Source organism: Trachypithecus francoisi, unplaced genomic scaffold (assembly GCF_009764315.1).
Source record: "Trachypithecus francoisi isolate TF-2019V2 unplaced genomic scaffold, Tfra_2.0 Lachesis_group18, whole genome shotgun sequence".
Lineage (NCBI taxonomy): Eukaryota > Metazoa > Chordata > Mammalia > Primates > Cercopithecidae > Trachypithecus > Trachypithecus francoisi.
In genome coordinates this window covers 53,539,631-53,564,901 of record NW_022681463.1, presented here as the reverse complement: position 1 = coordinate 53,564,901, position 25,271 = coordinate 53,539,631, and the positions used below count along the sequence as shown (strand labels likewise).

At 33.7% G+C, this 25,271-nt stretch overlaps 1 long non-coding RNA gene across 1 annotated transcript in view; it reads right to left on the bottom strand.

Moving 5' to 3' along the window:
- Positions 1 to 4,694: 4,694 nt before the first annotated feature.
- The window catches only part of LOC117063713, a 153,128-nt gene continuing 132,551 nt past the window's right edge, over positions 4,695 to 25,271 (bottom strand). Inside the window, exons 7-8 of the long non-coding RNA XR_004429045.1 lie at positions 16,001 to 16,042; positions 4,695 to 4,925 (exon numbers count right to left, since the gene is read on the bottom strand). This is a non-coding gene — a long non-coding RNA (uncharacterized LOC117063713). The remainder of the gene's footprint in view (positions 4,926 to 16,000; positions 16,043 to 25,271) is intronic.

Sequence of the window (25,271 nt, the reverse complement as noted above, 5' to 3'; positions counted from 1 at the left end):
CTGGGTAACAGGCAGTGGTTGAAACAGTTTGGAGGGTTCAGAAGAAGACAAGAAAATGTGGGAAAGTTTGGAACTTCCTAGAGACTTGTTGAATCTGTTTGCCCAAAATGCTGATAGCAATATGGACAATAAGGTCCAGGCTGAGGTGATCTCAGATGGAGATGAGGAACTTGTTGGAAACTGGAGCAAAAGTGACTCTTGTTATGTTTTAACAAAGAGACTGGCAGCATTTTTGTAGAACTTTGAACTTGAGAGAGATGATTTAGGGAATCTGGTGGAAGAAATTTCTAAGCAGCAAAGCATTCAAGAGGTGACTTGAGTGCCGTGGCAAGCATTCAGTTTTAAAAGGGAAACAATAAATGTTTGAAACATTTGCAGTTTTACAACGAGATGGAAAAAAAAATCCCATTTTCTGAGGAGAAATTCAAGCTGGGTGAAAAAAAATTGCATAAGTAACAAGGAGCCAAATGTTAATGCCCAAGACAATGGGGAAAATGTCTCCAGGGTATGTCAGAAGTCTTAATTGCAGCCCCTCTCATCAGAGGCCTGGAAGCCTAAGAGGAAAAAGTGGTTTTGTGGACCCGGCCCAGGGTCCACTAGCTGTGTGCAGCCTAGGGAATTGGTGCCCTGTGTCCCAGCCTCTCTGGCCATGGCTGAAAGGGGCCAACGTAGAGCTCTGGCTGTGACTTCAGATGGTGCAAGCCCCAAGCTTTGGCAGTTTCCATGTGGTGTTGAGCCTGTGGGTGCACAGAAATCAAGAATTGAGGTTTGGAAACCCCTACTTAAATTTCAGAAGTTTGCTGCATTGGCGGTGCTCTCATGGAGAACCTCTGCTAGGGCAGTGCAGAAGGGAAATGTGGGGCTGGAGATGCCACAGAGAGTCCCTACTGGGGCGCCGCCTAGTGGAGTGGTGAGAAAAGGGCCACGGTCCTCCAGACCTGAGAATGACAGATCAACCAACAGCTTGCAGCATGCACCTGGAAAAGCCACAGATACCCAACACCAGCCCATGAAAGCAGCCAGGAGGGAGGCTGTAGTCTGCAAAGCCATAGGGGCAGAGCTGCTCGAGACCATGGGAACCCACCTTTTGTATCAGCACAACCTGGGTATGAGACACGGAGCCAAAGGAGATCATTTTGTAACTTTAAGATTTAACTGCCTCACTGGATTTCAGACTTGCATGGGCCCCATAACCCCTTTGTTTTGGCCAATTTATCTCATTTGGAACAATTGTATTTACCCAATGTCTGTAGCCCTATTGTATCTAGGAAATAAATAGCTTCCTTTCGATTTTCCAGGCTCATAGGCCAAAGGGGCTCGCCTTGTCTCAGATGAGACTTTGGACTGTGGACTACTGAGTTAATGCTGAAATGACTTAAGACTTTGGTGGTCTGTTGGGAAGGCATGATTCATTTTGAAATGTGAGAACAAGAGATTTGGCAGGGGCCAGAGGTGGAATGATGTGATTTGGTTCTTTTTTTCCCCACCCAAATCTTGTCTTGAATGGTACTCCCATAATTCTCATGTGTTGTCCTGGGGGAACTGGTGGGAGAAAATAGAATCATGGGGGCGGTTTCCCCCATACTGTTCTTGTGGTAGTGAGTAAGGCTCACGAGATCTGATGTTTTTATCAGGTGTTTTCACTTTTGCGTCTTCCTCATTCTGTCTTTGCTTGCTACCATCCATGTAAGACATGACTTGTTCTTCCTTGGTTTCTGCCATGATTGTAAGGCTTCCCCAGCCATGTGGAACTGTAAGTCCAATTAAACCTCTTTCTTTTGCAAATTTCCCAGTCTCGGGTATGTCTTTATCAGCAGTGTGAAAATGGACTAATACAAGGTCCCTTCAACTAATAATAGTAATATCTAACTTTCATTGTATATTATATGCCAGGCATTTAGTTCTGCCTCTGTACATTTTATCATATTCTATTTAATTATTTAAAACTTCTAGGCCTTAGCTTCAGTTGTGGCCCATTTACAGATGAAGTCTTTGAGGCTAAGCATGGTACCAACTGTTTGAATATCTCAGAGAGAGCAGTTATTCCAGAACTCAAATCCTATTTTTATTTTATTTTATTTTATTTTTTTCTGAGACGGAGTCTCACTCTGTCGCCCAGGCTGAAGTGCAGTGGTGCGATCTGGGCTCACTGCAAGCTCCGCCTCCCGGGTTCATGCCATTCTCCTTCCTTAGCCTACTGAGTAGCTGGGACTACAGGTGACGGCCACCACGCCCGGCTAATTTTTTTCTGTTTTTATAGAGACAGGGTTACACCATGTTAGCCAGGATGGTTTTGATCTCCTGACCTCGTGATCCGCCCGCCTCGCCTCCCAAAGTGCTGTGATTACAGGCGTGAGCCACCAGGCCCGGCCTTCAAATCCTATTCTTACTGAACTTTAAAATCATTTCTTAAAACTGAATTTGTGCACATACAGTCTTACAATCTCTCATCCCCATAGCTGCTAGCTGATTTTGCTCCCACTTATGTATTTATTTCTATTCCAATTATTACTATATATTTGTATTAACTGCTGGTCAACAGGCTAAGTGCACTGTTCACAAATGTAGCCATCAACTAAATATTCAATGCTCAAATTTGCGAACATTTTAAATCCTCGCCTTATTTTTCTTTTGGAGACACTATAAAGCGATTCTAGTGAACCTAGCTCTCAGGAACTGCATGAAACTTATGGTCATTTAAACAATATGCAAATGGGGTAGTAAAAATGTTTCATTATTTCTTTGAGCATGTACTAGTAATACAACAATAATTTGGATATATTTATTCAAGTCTATGATCTTTCCTTGCTGCCAGAAGTGTTTTCATTGATGACAATATATTTGAAAGGATGAAGGAAAGATGAAAAGTAGGAAAGTAGCAAAGAAAGAAGAAGCATTTGTAAAGATTAAAAAATTATTTGAACATTATTAGATGAGAACCAATATTTTATATTGCTCAGTAAACAATGTAATAATGATATTATGTGTAGTACATACTCATAAATGTATAGTTTAGTTTCTTAGGGAACAAAATATTTATATTGTTAAATCCATAAAGCCTATTATTTTTAAATATTTTCTATGCTGCTTGCTCAATATCCCTAAAATTTCCTTGTTAACTCTACTACCTCTGCTAGTTTTTTTTTATTATTCTTGTTATCTCTGTATCGTAATTTGGCAGGATCTCTTTGTTACCATTGGTCATTTTGATATCTTAGCTCTCGATCTGACAGGGTGACATATCTATGTATAGGTCTGAGAGGCACCTACTAGTCAATAGTCCAAATGGAGAACAGATTTTCTCTTCCTTCCTTCCTTCCTTCCTTCCTTCCTTCCTTCCTTCCTTCCTTCCTTCCTTCCTTCCTTCCTCTCTCTCTCTTTCTTTCTGTCTGTCTTTCTTTTCTTTCTTCATTTTTTATTTATGAAGCTCATGTCACCCTTATTTTAGTTGAAGTGGTCTACTAGGATTTGTTCATTCTAAGCAGATTGTTTTAGGCTGAAGAAGTCCATAAGTAAAAAAGCTACTTGTGGCGGGCGCAGTGCCTCACGCCTATAATCCCAGCACTTTGAGAGGCAGAGGCGGGCGGATCACGAGGTCAGGAGATCGAAACCATCCTGGCTAACACAGTGAAACCCCGTCTCTACTAAAAATACAAAAATTAGCTGGGCGTGGTGGCGGGCGCCTGTGTCCCAGCTACTCAGGAGGCTGAGGCAGGAGAATGGTGCGAACCCGAGAGGCGGAGCTTGCAGTGAGCTGAGATCGCGCCACTGCACTCCAGCCTGGGCAACAGAGCGAGACTCCATCTCAAAAAAAAGCTACTTGTACAACATTGTGCCTATGTGCCTGTAGTTAACTGTACTGTATTGCACATGTAAAAATGTGTTAAGGGAGTGGATTTCAATTTGTGTTCTTATCACAGTGAGAGAGCGAGAGAGAGCTCGAGAAGTTAGCCACTTGCCTGTTGGAGGTAACAGGCAAGGTGAGGTGGGAAAGCTGCAGCACACATCCAGATCAGTTCTAAGCGTACGGTTTAAACTGGGAGGAAGGAGATTAATCATGGAGGGGGTCTCACCTATGCTGTTCTCATGATAGTGAATTAATTATCATGAGATATGATAGTTTTATAAGTGTTTGGAAGTTATTGCTTTGTTTTTCTCTCTCCTGCCACCTTCTGAAGAAGGTGCCTGCTTCCCCTTCCACCATGATTGTAAGTTTCCTGAGACCTTCAAGCCAGGTGGAACTATGAGTCAATTAAACCTCTTTTCTTTATAAATTACCCAGTCTCATGCAGTTGTTTATAGCATTGTGAAAATAGACTAATACCAACTCCTAACACAGTGTCTTGCACATAGCAGGCACTCAATAAATTTCTGCCAAATAAAAATATAGAATATAAGTTGTAAAGGTTTCCATTAAAATGTCTGTACTCAATCCTTGCAAGGTTAAATGCAAAATTCTAGGCCCACAGCAACAATAAGTGCCAATTTTGAAAACCAAGGCTAAAGGTTGTAACTTCCTATTCTGCTTTAACATTTAAGTTGATTTGCTTTGCAGCCCTCTTTATGAATGTCTAATGCTGCTTCATATCTATGAGTTAATTGAATTGTGATCTCCAGTAGTAACTAAATGATTAGGTATGCCTTTATTAAAATGGCCTTATACTATAGTACTTGACCAGTAAAATTGAGTTTAATTTATATCCGTCTCTAAAAAAGAAAGATACTCTTTTTAATTCCATAAATTTTTTTTACCAAAACACCTTAGTTAAATTCCAAATGTCAGCAAGTGTAGCAAAGGCTCATAGCTACATACTTTACAATATAAGGCACTGCCATTGTCTGTAGTTTTGTATATTTTACTGAAGAGCATTAGTACTTTCTTTGATTCTGCCTCAATTGTCAAGTGGTATAATGCTCAAGAACTGCTAGAAAATAACAGGGTTTTGGTTATTAGATACAGAAGGTGAGTCTGCATAGAACAAAGACCTAATGCGGACTGTGTTTGTGTTGTACTTGTGCATATACAGACATTTTTCAACTCATGTGCCAAAAGTGCATGTTATATTTAACTTTCAACCATATAAACACATACACACACACTCTCTTTCTCTCTCCTTTCCTCCATGTTTAAAACAATACCTACCACATTTAAGTACCCCAAAATATTAACTGAATGTATAAATATTTGTTTACATATATAATGATTTGTTTAGAAGTAACTTTATGAAAAATCTTTTCTCATACATTTTTAAGTGGGACAGAAATCTGTGTATTTTTAAGTTATGACACTAAAAATCTCCTGTATGGTACAGAAGTCAAATTACTATTTACTTAAATATTTATTTTGATTTCTTTCAATAATCAAATTATTATGTCACCTTCTTCATAGAGTATAATTGTCTTTTTGCCAAACATTTACAAATTAAAAATAAAAACAATGCATAAATAACAATATAATATTAACTTTACTTACATCTAATAAATATTTCTGGTTGTTAGTCACAAAATAAACACATGTGGTTTGTTATTAACCTATTTTTTTAACATTCAATTTTTAAAGTCTGCATTTATTGGTATTAATTTTACCAGGTTTATGACAAAGGTCATTGTCTTTTTTCCATGCATTACCCTCTCTCTCTCTCTCCATATATGTGTGTGTGTGTGTGTGTGTGTGTGTGTGTATGTCTCTCTCTATGTATATATATAAATCTGTGCTAATTTTGTCTTTGCTAGCTAAGCAGTGTATGTGATATTTAAAAGAAGGACAGATAAAGAAGCTCTCACTATTTAGTAATTTACATTTTAATTATCCTTTTAGAAATTAGATCTTGCTCTTTGTTTTGATTACAAATAGATTACCAGAGTGCCTACACTGTACTTTTTTAGTCACAATTCACCAAATAGAAACCCATTATCTCTGCCCATACGATGTTTATGAGGTTAGCAAAATAATACACGGTTTAAGGATAGTTCATGATTCTCTTCAAAAATTGATCTAACATTAAATGGTGTCATCTTTAATAAGTATATCTACAAATTGTATATGATATAAACAAATTCCAAACATTAATTTTTGTTATCACACTATGAACTTATTGTTATAGGTATGTTATATTTAAATAAACAAATATAAACAAACCTTTGATTATATTTACTTTGATTACAAATTTACAATAGATGATATAAATAATGGAAGTTAGAATTGTGGTGGATTTAAAAAAGTCACAAATTCTTTTTTGATTCTTCCATCATTTGGTAGATCTACTTCCCTTGAATCTGAACTGTCTCTGTGAATAACAGTAGTCAGTAAAACGAAGTGAAATAATGGTGAGTGATTTCTGAGTCTCAGTGTCAAAAGAAGGTTCCACTTTTAACTCTTGTTCTTTTGGCAATCTGAGACCATTATGCTATTATGAAGCACACAATGAAGAGCCACATGAAGAATAAGGCCCAGTCATTCCCCCCAACGAGATTCCAAACACATGAATAAAAGCATCTCAGGCATCAAGCTCCAGCCAACCAGCAAACTGGCCACAGCCATAGGAATGAGCACAGGCTAAAATCACCAGAGCATCACGCAGCCAATTCACAAAATGATGGGGCATACTCAATCATTATCATTTAAGTCACTAAATTTTGAGACTGCTTGTAAGACAGCAGTAAGCACTATTTATATATGTATACACGCATGTATATAAACATATATGTATGATTTGTATATATCATGTATAATTTTATATTATTTTGGAGGAAACAAAAATGAAAAAGTGATTGGTTTCATAATCATTATTTTACATACATTTATTTATTTAGAAAAAAAGTAATTTTTCCATAATACAGTAACGTGCCCTGTATCTGGCACATAAAGATATATTATCTATTTTATTAAGAAGTTAAAGTATCTTTAACCACTTTAACAGAGTACAGGATGCTGTTAAAATTTCATTGTATAATAAGAATATGAGTAACAGGTAAATTATATGATTATAAATTGAGATTATAAGGTAATGAGAAAAATCTAAAAGGAAGTAATAAAGAGGAAAAAAACAACACTTGATAAACTGGACACGGAAAATGTTTCTATTATTACTCAGTTAATATATTTTAGTTAGAAAATTTAATCCTTAAATTTTTTTAAGAATGTCAAATAGGCTGGATGTGGTGGCTCATGCCTGTAATCCCAGCGATTTGAGAGTCCAATAACGAAGGATTGCATAAAGTTAGGAGTTCCAAACCAGGCTGGGCAACATAGCAAGACCCTATCACTAGAAATTTTTTTTTTTTTTTGAACAGCTGGGCATGGTGGTGTGCACCCGTAGGCCTCACTACATGAGAGACTGCAGTGGGAGGATTCCTTGATCCCTGAGTAGAAGACTGTAGTGAGCTATGATCATGCCATTGCACTCCAGCCTGGGTGACAAAGCAAGACCCTGTCTCTTGAAAAAAAAGGAAGAATGTCAAATAATAATAAGGAAAAGATAATAATGGCACAGTTTCTTAATCTGAGTATAATCAGAGTACAAGAAGTTTAAAGAATTGAAGTGGAGGGTAAAAAGTCAGTAATGTGAATCAATTTATAACAAACTCTTTCATCTATTTAAAGCTTCTCTGTTTAACTATGTATTCTTTAAAAGTTCTTTTTGAAATGTTTCTTCTTCTCAATATATTTTGCTTAGTTAAGTTGTCACCTGTCAGGTTTTTTCACTTTATCACACCACTCTATGAACATAAAGATGTCTTTGATCTTAAGAAAAGCAATACTCATGTATTTATGTATTTTGAAACTGGCAGGTGACCCAGTAGTTTTTTAGATTTCTTTGTATTTCTAGATGTTCAGTAATTATCTTGAAATTCCTTCTAATAAGATTAAGTATTCTCCTTATTGAGTTCTTATACAGAGCATAACACTGAATCTCTTCATAAGTCTAACAAAGGGATAAACTTTTTGACAGACTATATTATTTCTGAAACACGCATTCAATTATATATGTTGGAAGATATCGGATACTCAAAAATTAAACTTTGAAACAAAAATATTTTTATTTGGAGAATGCAATAAATGTTTGCTATAATGTATTTAAATGTATTCACATACTATTTATATAGAACAATATACATTATACTAGTTACAATAACTTTAAATAATTTTTTGAAGATTTTCACATTTTTGGTCACAAGTAATAGCATCCAATAGAGTTTGATTAACTAACACAAGAGAGAAATAATGCTCTGATTATTTCAATATTTTTTTCCATAGAAGTCTTAAAGAAGTGTTCTAACAGAAAATGTCAAATTTGGGAGCCAAGTGTAGATCTTCAGGAATTCTCTATTTCATTTACTTTCAACAATAATATCAATAGAAATTATGACAACACTGTGGCAAATGGAAAAGATGGTGATTAGTCTATCTGAATTCTCTCTTTCCATATCCTTAGGAAATCATATAAATTATCTGTTACTCAAATTCTTATTATACAATGAAATTTTATTTCATTTATTTAACCTGTACTCTGTTAAAATGGTTAAAGAGACTTTAACTTCTTATTCTTACAAAAAAATAGAAATATTATCTTTTCAAATCTAAAAAAAAAGCAATTATAAAATATTATTTCTATGTAAATTATTAGTTGTAGTGAAAAGAATAAACAGGATTTTTGAGACAAGAAAATGGACAGAACAAGAAACAAACAAAAATCTGTTACAGGTCACATGATCGGACTTGTAACATGATCATAGTATTACCTGATTCAGACCCCAAGAGAGGGTCTTGGATATCGCACAATAAATAATTCAGGGTGAATCCATAGAGTAAATTGAAAGCACGTTTATTAAGAAAGCAAAGGAATAAAGAACAGCTACTCCATAGTCAGAGCAGCAGCATGGGCTGCTCCACTGATTATACTTATAGCTATTTCTTGATTATACACTAACTAAGAGGTGGATTATTCATGAGTTTCCCAGGAAAGCGGTGGGCAATTTCCAGAACTGAGAGTTCCTCCCCTTTCTTAGACATATAAAGTGACTTCCTGATATTGCCATGACATTTGTAATCAGTCATGGTGCTGGCGGGAGTGTCTTTTAGCATGCTAATGTGCATTATAGTTCGTGCGTAATGAGCAACGGGCAACTAGTAGTCACTTTCATCTCCTTCTTGGTTTTGGTGGGTTTTGACTGGCTTTTTTGCTGCAAACTGTTTTATCAACAAGGTCTTTGTGACCTGTATCTTGTGCTGACCTCTTGTCTCATCTTGTTACTAAGAATGCCTCACCTATTAGGAACGCAGCCCAGCAAGTCTCAGCCTTATTTTACCCAGTCCCTATTCAAGATGGAGTTGCTCTGGTTCAAACACCTCTGACAATGATATTACATATAACATCAGGGTAAAATGAAAGACATTGAACAACTTCCAGGCATACAAATAAATGATTGAAATAAAGATCTTTTCTGACTTTTATAAGGTCAATATATTCTAGAAAACAATGCAACAGTACTACAAATTTCTAGGTGAGTTGGTTTTTCAACCAAGAATACTGTACTAAAAACCACAACAAAAAAACAAATGTAATAAAATTATTCCCATGTGTTAACTCGATATGTATTTAGGTAATTTTTAGAATATATAATTTAGTAAAACAAAAATATTAACCACAAACAAGAAGGGATTGGAAGTCATGGGATCTGGGAGTCAACAGGCCCAGTAAGAATTAAGGATGATAGCACAGAAAAGTATTTGAATGTCTTGTGTGCACTTATTTTTAAAAAAAATCAGCTCAGATAGCAGCAGAAATAAGGATAGTGTGTTATTTAGATCTGCAGGGGTGAAGGGCAGAAACGTGAAACATTTCTGATCAATTTGAGCTTTGAGGAATACATTAGGAACAATGAACATGAAAAAATTCCCCTAGAGGGTTTTTTAAGAATGTAAAATGGAATGTAGGCCCCATTCCATTTCTGATTATCTTAATCAGCTCTGGCAGTTATAACAAAGTATCATAAATTAGGTGTCTTACACAAAATAGAAATGCATCCCTCACAGTTCTAGAGGCTAACAGTCTGAGATCATTGTGCTAGAACTGTTAGGTTCTGCCCTGTTGCAGGTTGCTTACTGCTGACAAGGGTCCCTTTTATAGAGGCACTGGTGCCATTTATGAGGCATTACCAAATTACCAAATTACCTCCTGTAGATACTACCTCCTAATATCATTACTTTTGGAGTTAATATTTCAACATTTAAATGTGGGGGTAAACAAAAATTCACCCCATATCAATGACCCAATAAATTTTAGTGAGGGTCAGATAATTTATACATTAAACAAATTCTAAGGCTGTGCTGATGCTGCTTGTTGGTCTAGAGACCCAACGTTGAAACACCATATTAGATTTTTGGAATAACTAGAAATAAAAGAACCATAACTTTAACACTTATGCAAATAAAAACTAAGCATTAACTATAAATGGTAAAATAATGTATGATAAAGTAATCCTAGTAATGAATAATACTTTTATAACCCATTTTGATCTTAACATTTTATTAATTTAATTAAAATTTAGTATTTGGAGTTAGGTGGTATAGAAAGTAAGGGGATTGCAATGTAACAGAACTAATTATTAGCAACTAAAAGAGAAACTAGCTATATAAACTACTTAGCAAATAAAAAACAAAAATTTGTCAAAATTTTTATCCTGATAATAGGATAATGTTTGGGATTGGGAAGGTGTGCAGTTCTATCTTTTGTTATAGAAAGGAAGTTAAACCTTAAATGTTTAGTTCTGTACATTTATTACTATGGTTAAGTTTTTTAAGATACAGTCACCGAAATTTAAATAACATAATAATTTAAAGAAAAACTCTCTAAGTTAGTTAAGGAGTAGTATAGACACAACACAAAAGATATAAATTGGAAGGTATAACTGAAAATATACTAAAATGTATTATAAATCATAAATAGACCAACAATATGAAATAAAAAATATGATGGAGGAAAAATAACAATGGCAGTTGATATTTAAGACATTTCAGATAGATAAAATTGACAAAATTTGAGAAAGGAAACACTGAAAGATTTCACTGGGAATCTTAAAACACAAGTTTCCTTTGAACCTTCCTCTGGAAGAAGTAGTCCCCATCTTAATTTTTTTTTTTTTTTTTTGAGATGGAGTCTCACTCTGCCTCCAAGTCTGGAGCGCAGGAGCGTGATCTCGGCTCACTGCAACCTCTCCCTCCCGAGTTCAAGCGATTCTCCTGCCTCAGCCTCCCCAGTAACTGGGAATACAGGCATGCGCCATCACACCTCATTTTTTTTGTGTATTTTTAGTAGAGACGGAGTTTTCCCCTTGTTGGCCAGGCTGGTCTTGAACGCCTAACCTCAGGTGATCCTCCTGCCTCGGCCTCCCAAAGTGCTGGGATTACAGGCATGAACCACCACTCGCGGCCCCAATATTACTTTTAATGGCGAAAACCGCAATCACTTTTGCACCAACCTAACAGGCGCGAGCAGGCTCCCCTGACTTGAGTTCCTGCGAGGTTCTTACCAGAGGTGGGTGTCTCTCAGAATTTTACTTGTCGTTTTAAAGATGATGCCCTGTCATGACTCAAGCTTATAAACACATTCAGGGCTGAGAAGAGACCAAGCAGGTATGAACAGTCTCTGCTCAAAGAAGAAAGTCCTAGATACTAATTGAATTGTAAATTGTGCATAACGCATACCAGTAGGAATATAGGAAGTACTTTTGAGAATGGACCTTATAATCTTAAGACTGTCTGATTAGACAGAAGAGTGCAGAATAGAAGGCTAGAGAAGGGAGAACTTCTTGACAGGGGAAAATGATCAATGAGTCAGCATTCAATATTCTGGCAGGAACATCTGAGGCTGAAAGTTATTTATGCTGGAGTGGTTCTTTGATGTTTGGCCATGAGGACAACATTTAGTAAAAGGAGAAGATGCTAGAACTTTCTTGAAATAGTATTAAGGAAGGGATCAAAGGCTCAGGGAGGTGCTAATGTTAGAAAGAATTTATTTTGTACTGAAAGTTACCACTTGGCTCTGTTATCCAATCCTCATTAAGATAATAAAGAAGCCCTACAGTGGCTGTTTTGTAGAAAATGCTAAAATGGAAATTGGCTTTGAAATATCAGTGAGGATAATGGTTTTCAGAATGGCAGACCGGGTGACAGCCCTTAACCATAAGAGGATAAATGGATGTAATTACTGAAATTGTCAAAAAATTGAAGTGGCCATCAGAGTGGCTTGACCCAAAAGAATGTGTAACGATGGCCAATACTTTACAGAATTCATCGGATAAAGATTCATAACTGACAGGATATTACTGACACAATTTTTGAGGCCGGCTATCCAAAGACTGATGTCTGCTCCCACAATGGAAAATCACTGCATCTCTCACGGCTGTCTAGCATTTATTAATTTACAGACACAGGACACAGAATGCACACAGAGCATTCACCAAACCTGGTCTAATTTTTGCCAATGTGGAATTTTCCAGCCTGCCTGCAGCAAATGCCATCAAAATGACTCAGTTCCCCAAGAAGACCTACTGGATGCCAGGTTGATTACATCAAACCTATCCCTTCCTTGAGGGGCAAAGATAAATTACTGTCAAATTTCTAATCTTTTGCTGCTCTTTTGTTATAAAGTATTAGTTTATTGGAATCTTAATTATTACTTTATAAATTATTACTAATAAGCATCTTCTGATGTAAATAATTGCCATTTATATTACTCTTTTCTGAGATTTCTGTTAATATTTTTTCACCATTTCTCTACTGTGTTTTTGTGACTATCTCATTTACTTGTATGCATAATTATATATTTTGATAAAATTGTTATTTTTCAGTTATATATTTTGCAAACATCTTTTTCGGTTGATAGTTTCTCTCCTTTTTTTTTTTTTCTTTATGGTGTCCTTTGATAAATAGCCATCTAATTTCAATGTAGACACATGTATCTCTTTTCTTTTGGAGAATAGTACACTCAGGTTTTAAAAAGTAAATCATTCTTGGCTGGGCACATTGGCTCACGCCTGTAATCCCAGCACTTTGGGAGATGAGGCTGGTGGATTACCTGAGGTCAGGAGTTTGAGACCAGCCTAGACAACATGGTGAAGCCCCGTCTCTACTAAAAATACAAAAATTAGCCAGGCATGGTGGCAGGTGCCTGTAATCCCAGCTACTGGGGAAGTTGAGGCAGGAGAATCCCTTGAACCCGGGAAGCAGAGGTTGCAGTGAGCCAAGATCGGGCCATTGCACTCCAGCCTAGAGGACAAGAGCGATACTTGATCTAAAAAAAAATATATATATATTCCATTCTTATCTTTTATTTTACTAATATTATCTCCAGTACTGTTTTATAACACTTTTCAAGCTTTGTTTTCTGTACTAAGTATGGACTTTCTTTTGAATGTAGTGCAGTAGAGATGTGGTTCATTTCACTCCAGTGAGCTTAACACTATTTGTTAAACAATGCACACTTCCCAATCTGATTTGTTCTTCTATGTTCAGTTATTGGATTGTTATATGTTCATGAGACCCCTACTGTCCTTTCTGAATGGTTTTATTAGTTAATATAATGAGTTCTCTCTCAAATGAACTGTCTTAATTACAGTTTTTTTTTTTTTGCTTACCAATTGTACTAGCTTTATAATAGTTCTTGGTCTCAGGTAAAGCAGTTCATTCCAATATGAATATTTCTCTTCAGGAGAGACTTCAAAATCCTTGGACCTTTGTACTTCCACAAATATTTAGAATCATCTTGTCAATTTGTACAAAAAAAAATTGAAAAATGTGATTGGCATAGCAATAAAGCTATGGATAATTGGATGAATTAAAAATTTTAATTATTGATTATCTGTTTTAATTTGGCATATTCTTCTATTTAATTTCTTTTGAAATGTCTATCAATAAGTTATTATATTTTTGATTCATCACAAGAACTGTACATTTTTATGAGATTTAATTATTCAATTTTAAAAACTATAATTTTACCTTTTAAATGTAATTTTTGCAAACTTATTTTTATTCACCTTTTATCCCATCACTCTTGATAATTTTTTTCTAAACTTTAATATTTTTTTCAATAGATTACTTTGGCTTTTACTATGTGGATAGTCACATCATCTTTAAGGAATGACAGATTGGCCCCTTCATTTCCAAAATCTCACATTTAAAATCTTGTTTTATTTTATTTTCTAGGACTTTCCATGAAAACTGAGTAAACGCCTTGTCAGTAGGCATTCTAACACTGTCCATAAATGCAAACAGATTTTGTTTGTGACATATTATAAATGTTAAAATTTTAAAAAGTATTTTTTATCAGGTTAAGGAATTTCTTTTATTTCTAGTTTCCTAAGGACCTTTAAAAAATTGAGTCAGTGGTTTTCTACATGTGTAAAGATGATTTTATATATTATTCCTTTGAATAGTTAGTATGATAAATTATATTTCTATGTTTATTGAGGTTAAAGCTGGCACAATTAAAATAGTGCATGACCTGACAGTTATGCTTCTTGTTTTAATTTTTAACTGTTTTATTATTTTTATTTTTATTCTTGAAGTGTTCGCTCATTTTCTCAACAGAGAATCAATTATTTAAAAAGTATGTTTTTTTCCCTATGGTAATATATTCATAATTAGCAGAAAGTTTTTTAGAGTATTTTGTCAACCATACTGCCAAAATTAGAAGTGTATCTATACCAGAATTTGTTGAATTATCTTTGAAATTTGAATTTACTATAAATCTATTCCCCAAATAATAAGTAGATTATATTTGAAAGATAATTAATGAAATCTGCTTATTAAAACATACTTGCCATGTTAAAGGAAAGAAATAAGTGAGAACCTAGTTTTCATAAAAAGAAACCTAAAAGTGACTCTTCTAGAAAGTAAGAAATGCAATATCTAAAATTAAAAACCCACTAGACATATTTTGAAACTCAGAAGACAGAATTAGTTTACCAGAAGATAGATCAGAAATTATCCAGAATGAAACATATATAGATTAAGATAAAAGAAAATTTGAAAGAGAGTAATAACATAAAAACTATTGAAAGCATCTAAAACATAACTGGTCTCAGGAGAAAAACAGGAGTTAGCGCAAATCCAGTCTACGAACATTGAAGACACATCTTTTTTTTTTTATAATTAGAAAAACCTATCAATTCATAGTTTTAGGAATCCAATACATTCAAATATAATAAATTTTTAAAAATCTGCACCAAAAAGAGAAACTTCACTGCAGAAAAGCAAAGGAGAAAATCCTACTTTCAAGGATAAAGTGAGGGTGGAGGCATAGATTACATTTAAATGAATGGTAGTGAGATTAGTAAACCAGAAGGAAATGGAACATTACACAGTCTTTACTCATATATGTATATATGAGTATATATACATGAGTATATATATGTGTACATATATGTGATTGTATATATGCCATATACAATATAAGATTATATGTGATACATATATACACACACAACACAATCACATATGGTTTATATGTATGGTAGTCTTAAAACTTCATTGGGTTTACAAAGTGTAAAATGGAATATATGTAAACTGAATTAATAAACATTTATGTTTTGTGATTTAAAAAATTAAATTTCAAATAAAATAATGTATATGCAATACTTAAAGTCTTCCAGAGAATAGAAATATAGGAAAAAAAAAAAAAACCTGCAAGAAAGACATTTTACATCATGGATTAGTAAACACAATAATATAAATGTGCATTTTTCTTGCAATTTATTTATAGTTTCACTTCAGTCTCAGTTAAAATCCTGAGGATTTGAGTAGAAATTGATGAACTGATGCAAACCATGAAAATGCAGGATGTCAAAGAATACCTCCCCAAATAAACCTACACATATATGGACACTTCAGGTATGGCAGAGATGGTACAGGATAGCAATAATCACATCTTGGTCATTTCTATAAAATTTACTGGAAATATCAGATTTCCATATGGAAACAATGAAATTTGACTCCTACCTCAAATCTTAAACACAAGGAAATTCCAGGTGGATTCAATACCTAAATGAAAAGTAAATTTATGAAACATTTAGAATGTAGAAGAATATGTGTTTGCTTAATATTTATGAAATTATGTTTTTATAAACTCCTCTGTAATATAATATGAGTTTTAGTAGTCTGTTTTTGCAATATAATTTCACTTTGTTAAGAAAAATAGATACATATACATAAAAATGAATTACAATTAAAATGTTATTTAGATATGCTTTTTAAAATCGTAATCTTGTTTCCCATGTGTGTTTTGTAGATCTATTTTCAGATATTTGAATATTCCTCTCACTACAGATGACAGCAAATAGGTAGACATTTGATTACATTTTTGATAAGCATTTTTTACAGAATTAAGTTACTTTTAGTTACATTCCTTATGTAAGAACTGCAATAATTAAATATTTTCAGTCTAAAAGGTCACCTGATTCTCTAAAGAGTCAGTTCATTCTTAATCTAGATTGTAATGTTTTTCTAAGTACATTTATTTTACTGTGCTTGGAAATTACCATTAAAATTGGATAATTCAGATCTCATAATAATATAGAAATAAAAATTTCAAATACTTAATTTTAATATAAGATCAAAAATAATTAATTTCTGGAATATGAATGTAAATACTTAATTTTAATATCAGATCAAAAATAATTAATTTCTGGAATATGAATGTATTTCCCATATGATAAATGTTACCTACTATAATTTCATAGTGTTCTGAATCTGACTGTCAGCATGTGTCCACAGAAAGAAAAGGATCCATCTTGGTTTATTCTGCTGATGCTAGTAAGTCGTATCTTTTGAATCTCATGTTTTTTGATTTTGCTTTTTGTTTCCCCATCCCTCAAAATTGTGGAGAAAAGATCTTAAGTGTTGCAAAAATGATTCCTTTTAAAATGGAATAAAGAAAAGCAATCACTAGTGTACTCTGATGACTACGTAATCCTACTGCCAGATTTCAAAGGGAAGACAAATCTTACTGCAGACAATCCAAATTACGAAGATATATTGCCTCCGGATTACATAATTTTTAAAAATAGGAGACCTGTCGGGAAAGGTAAGTAAGTAAGTGGGATAAGAGTGATTTGCATTGTATAAAAATACTACTTAAATGGTAAATTATCTATCTGGGAATGTACAATAAAATACTTTCTTCCCTGGCCATAAAGGCTTAAAATATATGTAAGATTCTGAACAACTTCAAACTGAAATGGCATTCGGATAACACATCATAATGGATCTTGTAACAATAAATCTAAAAGGTTTTATTACAATAAACCGCCTTGAAGAAAAATTTTTCCCCTGAATATGCTACATAAAAAGAGTAGACTTCACACAACTGTGTGTTAGAAAATAAAAGAATGAACTCCTCTAGACTAGAAGAATAAAAAGCAATAGTGACATTTTAGTACTTCCTAAGAAAATTGCTGACTGAAATAGACTTTGTACATTGACTCTGTCTGTATACACTGAAATTTCACCAGGCGTTGGATAGGTAACTTTAATATGGCTCGCCCTACACTCACAGTCAGTTCAAGGAGAAAGTGTTTGGAATATTCCCAAGTGCTTGTCTCTTATATTGTTCAATGTTTCATGGTATAGTTAACACCATAAAACAATAGACTATGATTTTCTACAAAGTTCATTGTGACTGGCAATCTTCATGATATAGCATTGCAGGATACACTATTCCCTCCTCTTTTCACAGGACCACATCACAGTTAGTGAGAAAACCTCCAACATCATGATGAGGCACTACAGCAGGTAGCTCTCAGCCAACTCAGCAGAAGTGCTGCTTGAGACTCTCCAAAAATGAATTCTAATTGGGTGGATTATTTGTTCTGCATATTTGGTTTCCCTGAGACCATGATGGGAGAACTGTCGAGCAATTTTTAAAGGTGTAATTGGCTGCTGCTGCTCCAGAACCTTTTTGAGTTTCTTACATGGCAGGAAAGTCCCATGAAAAGCATTAATGCTTAATAGACTCCTCTAAAAGTCTTGAATTCAGAGGAAGAGCCTATGTTTTCTATTTGATAAGCCATTATTGTCACATAAGGGGAGTAGAATCACAGTCAGAAATAATTTTAATCTCAAAAATACTTAAATCAATTCTCTCAGTGCCATAAATATATTTTCTCATAAGCTATACACTCAAAATTTGAATTTTCAGCAACATTTCCTTTTATTTTGGAGTGCACATACCTCTAGAATAGTTTTCACATTAGGAATGCAAATTTCTGGCAATACTCCTGCTAAAATTATTTAATTTCAAAATCTAGTCTACTGTGGAATTCTACTAGTAGAAATCACAGTGCGTATGACATACAGGGTTATCTTTAATCAACAGATGGTAGAATTTCATATGTTCCTTAGAATTTCAATATTAAGCCATGTTACCTCTGTACTAATTTTTTTAAATGTTATCACTCATCTTTATATTAGAGATTGAAAAACTATGGTGCAGAGACAATATGAAATTTTTTCAAAGTTACAAACATTAAAAAAATATGTTCAATATTGAAATAGAGAGTGTCTGGTGCCAGAATCCATGCATTTAATCATTATGCTACAGTGTTTCACCATTGTGGCTCTTAGTTTTGTGTTTTTATTAATATTAATGTAGTTGATTAAGTTACCTATGACATAACTATTCTTATACGTTAGATGGAAGCATATTAGTAAAAGCATTGTGGAAGATACTTGTTATTAAAATAAAATCTGATGTCAACGAAAAGGTCACCTGTTAAAATGATGTTGATCAGGGATGTTCCTGTTTGAGTGGGTTCTTTTTTATTTGAACATACTAAAAGAATAGATTGTATAATTAAAATAGTTTTAGCCTAAGTTAAAATCATAAACACATTGATTTTCAATTAAATCAAAGAAAATTGTAGAAAATGGTAAAAAAACAAAATGATAAAGATATTAAATAAATTGAAAGTAAAGATTTAAATATTTATGTAAAACAAAGTTGCTTATCTTTTCATCTTCAGTTGATTGTGTCACAATACAACGTAATTATTTTTTAGCTTTCTCATGAAGAAATGCTATTTTTCCCAACTTTCAATTCATAAAAAACCTTATTGGGAAGAGGAAAATACACAAAATATTTGAACAGATACCTCATCAAAGATGATATATGGATGGCAAATAAACATACGAAAAGATACTCTCTATCATATGCCATTAGGGAACTGCACATTAAAAGAACCAAAAGACAACATGACAAGCCTATTAGAATTGCTAAAATGCTGGTGAGGATATGAAGAAACAGAAACTCTTATTTATTGCTGGTGGAAATGCAAATATACAGCTACTTTGCAAAGTAATTTGGCAGTTTCTTACAAAGCTAAGCATACACTTATTATGCAGCATTTATGCTCTTTTGTATTTGTTTAAATAAGCTGAAAACTTATGTTCACACAAAAAGCTGCAGATGAAATTTTATAGCAGATTTATACAACTGTCAAAACATGGAAGCAAACAAGATATCCTTCAATAGGTCAATAGATAAACAAACTGTGGTTGATTCATGAAACTAAATCTTAGTTCCAAAAAAAAAGTCTATCAAGCCATGAAAAGATATGGAAGAAATTTAAATGCGTATTGCATATATATTATATATATATTACATACAGATAGATTGATAGATAGATAGATAGATAGAGATAGAGATAGAGATAGAGATAGAGATATAACTTTGTCTCCAGTCCCTGGTATAGAAGGCCCAAAATTCTTGCAATTACCTGAGGGAATAGGGGTGCTAAGAAAATCTTTTGCTCTAATATTTGGTCTTGATCCTGGTTCCTGACACAGAACTTCTAATCACTTGGATTTTCTTGAGTAATAGGAATGTCTTTTGTTCTCATGAGGTGACCTTGGTAGGCCCCCGGATGGGAATTGGTAACCAAAAAGACCAAGTTATGATTAGAAGCTTAAAATCTTTAGCCCCACTTTTCATCCTCCAGGAAGGGAGAGAGGAGCTGGCTATGGAGTTAATTACCTGTCATGCCTACACAATGAAGCCTCCATAAAAATCCCTGAACTACAGGGTTTAGGAACCTCTGCATATGTGCTGAATACATATAAGGTGTTATACCACAGAGGGCATGAAACTTTCATAAAATAAAATATTAAACATAAACTCAACTATATTAACCATATTAACATTTAATGTGAATGGATTAAAAAAATCCAACAAAATGCAGAAAACTTCAGCTAAAAAATAAAAGAAAACCAAAAACCATGATTTGCCTATGTGTATACATAGGAGGCACATTTTAGTTTCAAGATAGAAATATATTGGATGCAAATAGATGGAAAAAATATATTATGTAAACAGCAATCACAAGACAGCTGGAGTGGCTACATTAACATACAAATAAACTTTTTGGTTTTTTTTGTTTTGTTTTTGGGGACAGAGTCTTGCTCTGTTGCCAGGCTGCAGTGCAGTGGCACAATCTCAGCTCACTGCAACCTTCATTTCCCGGGTTCAAGTGATTCTTTTGCCTCAGCCTCCTGAGTAGCTGGGACTACAGGAGCGCACGACCGCGCCTAGCTAATTTTTGTATTTTTAGTAAAGACGAAGTTTCATCACTTTGGCCAGGATGGTCTCGGTCTGGTGGCCTCATGATCCACCCACTTTGGCGTCCCAGAGTGCTGGGATTACAGACGTGAGTCACCATGCCCAGTCCAAATTAACTTTAAAACAGACAAAAATATTGTGAGAAATAAATACGAACATTTCCCAATGACCAAAGGGTAAATCCACAAAGAAGATATATCAATTATAGACATGTATACATCTAACAAGAGAATACCAGAATACATAACATAAACTAATACAAATGAAGAAATAGACAATTCAAGAGTAATAGTTGGAAATTTCAATAATCTACTCAATAATGGATACAACAAGACAAAAGATCAATAGGGAAATAGGACATTTAAAACTGAAAACCAACTAAATCTAATCGTACAGAATACTAAGGCTAACAATGACAGAATATACATTCTTCTCAAGTGTACATAGATGATTCTCCAGCCCATAAACTAGACTATAAAACAAACTTCAATACATTAAAAAAAATAGTACTCTGACCACAATGGAATAAAATAAAATAAAATAAAATAAAATAAAATAAAATAAAATAAAGCAAAATAACAACAGTAGCAGAGGAAAATTTTTGGAAACTTACGAATATGTGAAAATTAAGTGAAACACTTTTAAACACTTTTAAACAATTGGTCAAATAAAAAAATCAAAATGAATTTTAAAAATATTTTCAAAAGAATGAAAAGACACAAATATCAATACATTTGAGAATCAGCTAAAGTATATTTAAAAGGAAATTGACACAATAACTAGATTATGAAAGAGGAAAAATCTCAAATTATTAATCTAGTCATCTACCTTAAGACACTAGAAAAGAAAAGCAAACTAAACCTAAATTAATGAAATTAAACATAGAAAAGTTGTAGCAAAAAATCAATAAAATGAAAGTCTTATTCTTTTAAAAGATCAGCAAAATTGATAAACCGTAACTAGAATAACCAAGAAAAAATTGTAAAGTTAGAAATGAAAGAGGGGATATTACGATTGCCCTTACAGAAATAAAAGCATTATAAAGGAATGATAGAAACAATTTTACAACAACGAATTGGAAAGCTTAGATAAATAGACAGGTTCTGAAAAAAAGAAAAAAAAAAAAAAACACAAGCTACAAGAGACTGAAGAAGAAATAGCTATCCGAATATACCTATAAAAAATGAAGAGTTAGAATGAATAAACAAAACCTATCCTAATAGGAGCCCTGGCCCAGTGGTTTCACACTAAATTCTAGTACACATTTAACAAATAATTAATCCAAATTCTTCACAATGTCTTTCAAACACACAGAAAAAAATGCATGCCAACTTATTTTATGAGCTTAGTTTTACCCTGATAAAAAGATCCCTGAGCAAGAAAATTATAAAGCAAATCTCATATGTATATAGATGCATTCATTCTCAACAAAATCATCAAACCAAATCTAACAACATCAAAAGAAAATGATGCACCCTGATAAAGTGCAACATACCTCAGGGCTGCAAAGATGGACCAAGATGAGGAAATCAATCAGTATAATGCATCATATTAATAGAATAAAATACAAGAATTACATCATCATATCAGTTGCAGAAAAGCAATTTGACAACATCTAAATCTCTTTGATGATTAAAAACCACTCACATAGTAGAATATTGATGAATACACTCAATGTGATAAAGGTCATCTATGAAAAACACACAGCTGACATTGTAACATTGCATTTAGTGGTGAAAGACTGACATTTTCCTGTTAAGGTCAGACAAGGTTTTCTGCTCTCACTACTGATATTCAACATTGTATTGGGGGTTGTAGCCAGAGCAAAGAGTCAGGGAATGTTTATCTAGATTGAAAAGGAGGAAGTAAAACAATTCGTATTTGGAGATAATATTATCTTATGCAGTTGACCCTTCAAAACAACCTAAGTCTGAACTGTGGGGTCCATTTATATCACTTGTATATGAATATTTTTGCAATAAAAATACACAAAATGTGTCTGCCACTCCTGCTTCCCCTTCCACCTCCTCTATCTCTCTTCAACCTCTATCACCCCTAAGACAGCAAGAACAACCGATCCTCTTCATCCTCTTCCTCAGCCTACTCAACATAACACAGTGATGAGTTACATCTACGTAATGAATACTAATTATATTTTCTCTTCATTATGATTTTCTTGATGACATTTTCTTTTTTATAGCTTACTTTATTGTAAAAATACAGTATATAGTATATAAAGCATACAGAATGTGTGTTAATTGTTTATGTTATCAGAAAGGCTTCCAGTTAACAGTAGGCTATTAGTAGTTTAGTTTTGGGGGAGTCGAAAATTATGCATGAATTTTCAACTGCATAGAGCTCAGCACCCCAACCCAAACATTGTTCAAGAGTAAACTGTATATAGCAAATCATAGGAAATCCATTAAGTAAATTAAAATTAATAAATTAAGAAAGTTTGCAGGACACACAATCAATACATGAAATCATGTGTATGTTTATATATTAGCAATGAACATTCTGGAAATAAAATTAACAAAGTAAAATAGCATAAAAAAGAATCTAATACTAGGGAATAAATTTAACTAAGATAATACAAAACACTTATCCTGAAAATTAGACAATGTTATGGAAAAGTAACACGTAAATAAATGGAAATATATCCCATGTTTATGGGTAAGAAGACTTAAAGTTGTTAATTTGACTGCAGTATGATCCTTGAGTAGCCTTAGCTGACCCAGCTTCTCTCCTCTCTTCTTGATTGTGATTCTCGGAATAACCATAGATTACACAGGAAACGCATACTGAAATGGGGAGAAACTGCCTGAAATAGCCCAGACTTTGTTCCTGTGACTCCTCGGGAACCTCACATCACAAGTTAGGGAAGACTGCTGGGGACAACCTGGCTTCTGTTTCTGTTTCCCTAGAAACAGGATGTCCTTCAGTACTTTAGCCAAACACATTTCCTGTAGGTTATAAAAGCAAGGGCAGGCTATTTTCTGAGGTACCTCAGCTGGACCACAAGTGGGGCACATGTAGATGAAACTCTGTCTACCCTTGGCAATTTTCCTGAGCACTGGGGTACTGGATCGTCATGAATTTTGAGTTTCCGTTGTCTTTGGCTACCTTTCTATCTGTAAATAATAAATCTGCTTCATATAACTTGGCCTGTGTGTGATCTGTGTCATCAGATCTGGGCAAGTAATAAAAGTGTAACTCGAGAGTTAGTGGACTGAAATTTAGACTACTCTTCCTGAGGGTTGGCATGGTGGTGATTTTTGCTAGCTTCTGTGCAATGTAAGTCTTCCCTTAGGATTCATAATCAGTGAACCTACTTCACAATGGCAATACTCACCAAATTTGATGCACAGATTGAATGCAATCTCTATTAGAACCCCTGCTGACTTCTTTCTTAAAACATGGCAAGTTGATTTTTTAAGTTAATGTACAATTGAAAGGGATTCAGAAACCCAACATAATCTTGAGAAAGAACAAAGTAGGAGGCCACTCATATTCCAATTTCAAAACTTACTTAAAGTAACAGTAATCAAGACATTGTGTTAGTCACACAAAGAAAATTTTATAGATCAATGGAATAGAATGAAAATGTAAAAATAAACTCTTACATCTATAACTAACTGATTTTGTATAGGTGTAACAAGACCATGTAAAAAAGGAAAGAATAGGCTTTTCAACAAATGCCGTGAGACAGGTTAGCCAAAGGATGAAATTGGGTCCTTACCTCACATCATATACAAAAATTAATTCAAAATGAATCAAAGACCTAAATGTAAGAGCTAAAACTATAAAATTCTGAGAAAACATTGAGTGAATCTTAATGACCATTAATTTGGCAAATGATTCTTAGATTTGACACTAAATGCATGAGTCATACAATTTTAAAATATAGATAAATAGAACTTCAAAATTTTAAAACTTCTGTATGTCAAAGGACTGTCACTAAACTAAAAAAAAAAAAAACCCACTAGATGGAGGAAAGATTTCAAAGTCATTTATAAGATAAGCAACTTATATTTAGAATATACAAGGAACCTTCACAATACCATTATAAAAAGACTAATAATCTATTTTTTAAAATAGGCAAAGGATTGGAATAAACATTTTTTTTCCAGAGCAAATATACAAATGACCTATAAGAACATAAACAGATGTTCAACATCTTTAGTTTTCAGAAAATTATAGATCAAAACCACAATGAGTTTATAGTAGTTATTAAATAAATAAATGTTGAATTAATGAAAGGTTAATTATAAATGGCTACAGTAGATAAGAAGAAGATATAAGAATCAGAATAAGATACTAATGAAGTTGAAAACTATGCAAGCAAACAAGTTGGAAGCATTGAAGGAAGTTACCAGAATGGAATTTTGAATTTGAGGTTTTTTTTTAAATTTATGGCAAATAGCAAAAATTAATCTACACACACATCCTTATGAGGAAAGCCATAGTCTTGGAGTAATGTTTCGACAGACAGTAAGATTTCCATTGAGATAAAGAAGTCAATATTATCAAAACAGTTGATATTAGAGAATAATTTTCTCAATGTGAGATGACACTTTGGTGAGTTTAGGGAAATATATTAAAGAGGAGTGCACATTCAACTAGAGAGAAAATTTACAAAAGATTATGAGAGTAGCAGTT